Source organism: Rhincodon typus, chromosome 28, assembly GCF_021869965.1.
Source record: "Rhincodon typus isolate 14 chromosome 28, sRhiTyp1.1, whole genome shotgun sequence".
Classification (NCBI taxonomy): Eukaryota; Metazoa; Chordata; class Chondrichthyes; order Orectolobiformes; family Rhincodontidae; genus Rhincodon; species Rhincodon typus.
Genome location: NC_063359.1, coordinates 30611092 through 30614231, shown reverse-complemented (window position 1 = coordinate 30614231; position 3140 = coordinate 30611092). Strand labels below are relative to the sequence as shown.

Here is a 3140-nt window from a genome sequence, read left to right as displayed (position 1 = left end):
ACAAACAAAAGTACAGAAAGCCAAATTTTGCTTTACTTCATGATTATTTGTTTTAATCATTAAAATTACCTGAAAATGTCAGATTTTGCTTTCACTGTCCAAAAATCATCCCTTAAGGATGCAGGCACCAAAATTAGTATTTCCTACAGGATGCAACAGCTGGCATTGCTGATTAGGCAGAACATCATAATCTCTACTTTATAAGAGACTAAAGGTGTAAAAAGGCTTCTCAAATTGTCAGTGAACTGTTAATGAAAATCAGCAACTGCTCATTAAACACAGAGCATGAATAACAAATTAAAAGGCACTGTATACACAATAAAACGTGGTAGAGTGCTTCACAGAAGTGTCATAAAACAAAATGTCATATCTAGCCACCTGACATATTAGGGTAGATGTTTAAAAAGTTGGTTAAATGGGTAGATTTTAAAGAACATCTTAAAAGAACAAAAGAGAGCTCGAGAAGCAAAGAGGTTTAGGAAGGGAATACAGGGGCAAGGGTCTCACCAACTTAAGGCATGCTCACTACCGGCAGAGCAATTAAAATCCGGGATGGTTAGGAGGCCAGAATTACAGGAGTGACAAGGTTTGTGAGACTGGAGACGAAGACATGGGAAGGAATAAGGCTTGAAAACTAAGATTTGTAACTAAGCTTAAGGAGGAACCAATATTTAAAAGTTTGACAAGATTCTACCCAAGAGGTAATTGCTCAAGGTAGGAATACATGATACGGGGACAATATACTAGAATGGATTGAAGATTGACTTGCTGACAGAGAAAAAATGGTACGCAAAAGGAATCTTTATCAGAGTGGAAGGATCTAATAAGCGGAATCAGTGCTGGGGCCCTCAATTTTTTATAATTCATATAGATGACTTAAATGCAGACATGATGGCTAGATTTGCAAATGATACAAAGGTAGGCAAAAAAATGCCAAGTATTATTTAAATAGAGAATGACTACAAAATTGCAATGCGCAGAGAGATCTAGGTCTTCCATGAGTCATAACATGTTAGTTTGTAAGTACAGCAAATGATAAAGGTGGCTAATGAAATGCTATCCTTTCTGATGAGAGGATTTGAACGTAAAAGGATGTTGTGCATTAGTTATACAGGGCATTGGCAAGACCACATCTTGAATATAGTGTGTAGTTTTGATTTCCTTATTTCAGGAGGGATGCAAATGTTATGACTCACTGGGGTAGTGTGCTGGAAATCAAGCTCCACTATTCCCAGTCACTACAAATGTGAAAATTTGATTAGACCACTGAATTGCCCAGTTTTACTTAACTGAAATGACTATTCAGGTTAAAAGGAATGCACAGCTGTACGACTATGATTCTCAAAGGGGTGTGCAACTTTGGAACTCTTGTCAAAAGGTGGCGAAGACAGGGTTATTGAGGGTGAAGGTTGACAGATTATTGTTAGACAAGGAAATTAACGGTTATCAGGGATGATGGGAACTTAGAATTCAGAACACCAACAGATTAACCAGGATCTTAATCAAAGCTGAGCAAGCTTGGAGGGTCGAGTGCCAGCTTCTGCCCCTAATTTGTATGCTCATATATATGGGAGGAAGCACAGACATGATGGTGAGCCGGACTGGGTCTCTCAAAACTAATACCAGAGAAAGTCCCCATTCTCATGAGCATATCCAGGAAAGGAGGCAAATTGTGTCTCAAATTGAATTCATTCTGGTCACCCTGTAATTCTGAACTCTCAAACAAGGTCGATATAAAAACATTGATTATTCAAGGGGAAATTCACTGACAATAGTGCATTGAATTTGGGGCTGAGCAACAAGTGCAGTGATGGGGAACTTAACTCTGCATCTTCTGCTGCAAGGGTAAATATGTCTGAAATGGAAAAAAAATCCTGTTCCCTGGCACAATATCCTTTCCTTGAGTACACAATTCACAAGAATAATTAAGATGACGTAGAGGAAACCAAAGGACTCAACCTGTGGTTGGACGAAACGTACATTTTTGAGCAACTGTGGAACAACTAATAATTAATTCTCTAATTCGTGACTGCTTGTAATTTTTTAAGGCAATTCACTTGAATAAGAGATAAGCAAACAAACCATCAAAAGTCTACTGCAGATAAACATGACCTACTTTAAACTTGAGCTTGCATCATAAAATCATTTGCTGCTCATTTGCTTAGGAAGTCCTCTCTCCATATTACAAACCACACATAGTCAGACAGCATGAGAGTTTCCAATTAACGCAGGCTAGTGAAATGACAAGATCAATGAAGATAAATTAATGACTGGATTTACTGAAGCATTTTAATTTGACCTATCATCTACACTAGCCCTCCCAGTTTTAACAGCACACTGGTTTAAAATGAATATTGTCAAACAAAAATAAATTACTAAAAACTGTTGAATTGAAGTGAGATATTTTGTTTATAAAAGGGTGTCACTTGAGAAACTTTAATTTAGTTTAGTAAATTCAATCTAGTTCAGCACAGATGGGTGTGATTTTGCAAAGGCAGGTCAAGTAATTTGGGATGCTCCATAAAAAGGAAATAGAATTCTGAAGTAGATATAATTTTCTTAAAACCCTTAATGATGTTTTGATTGAGTTTTCAAATCAAATAATTGTTTCCATATTACTGAGCAAAGGTTTGATAAATAACACACACAGACCTGCTTGAATGTCAAGACTGAACCTTCATGTGGTACTCTGAAAAAATAGCTATCAGGATGCAAAAACAACCAAGTTCACAGCACTCAAAAGTGTGAATATCTCACACGATCAGATCTCTGGAGTTTACATTTAACTGCTGGTCGAGAGCTGCTTGTTGCACTGGTGACGGCATTACTTAACAGAAAACAACACTTTTTACTTGGCACATACTAACAGTTGTTTGCATCATTGTGAAAATCTAGAAGAAACTCGCCCTGAGCTAATTAGAGAATGATCAAAACAAAAGGAGCATTTATCAGTAAGCAATTTCTTCCTAATTTAGCAAAGTTCACATTTATAAAATATATTTTTGACGTATTTAGATTCAACAGGGAAATGTTAACTGGTATAGATAAACAGTGTTATGAATTGTGTTAACAAGGCGTAGAGCTGGATGAACCCAGCAGGCCACGCAGCATCAGAGGAGCAGGAAGGCTGACGTTTCGGG

General features: G+C 37.2%; 1 protein-coding gene across 7 annotated transcripts in view; it reads right to left on the bottom strand.

The window, feature by feature from the left end:
• Positions 1-3140, bottom strand: part of setx (senataxin) — a 113448-nt gene that overhangs the window by 82597 nt on the left and 27711 nt on the right. For 2 of the 7 annotated variants that reach the window (XM_048613554.1, XM_048613555.1), the window contains exon 1: positions 2117-2228. The exons of the other annotated variants lie outside the window; for them this stretch is intronic. The gene's annotated coding sequence lies outside the window, so the exon portion shown is untranslated. Of the gene's footprint in view, positions 1-2116; positions 2229-3140 lie in introns of those variants that run through there. 7 annotated transcript variants of the gene reach the window in all.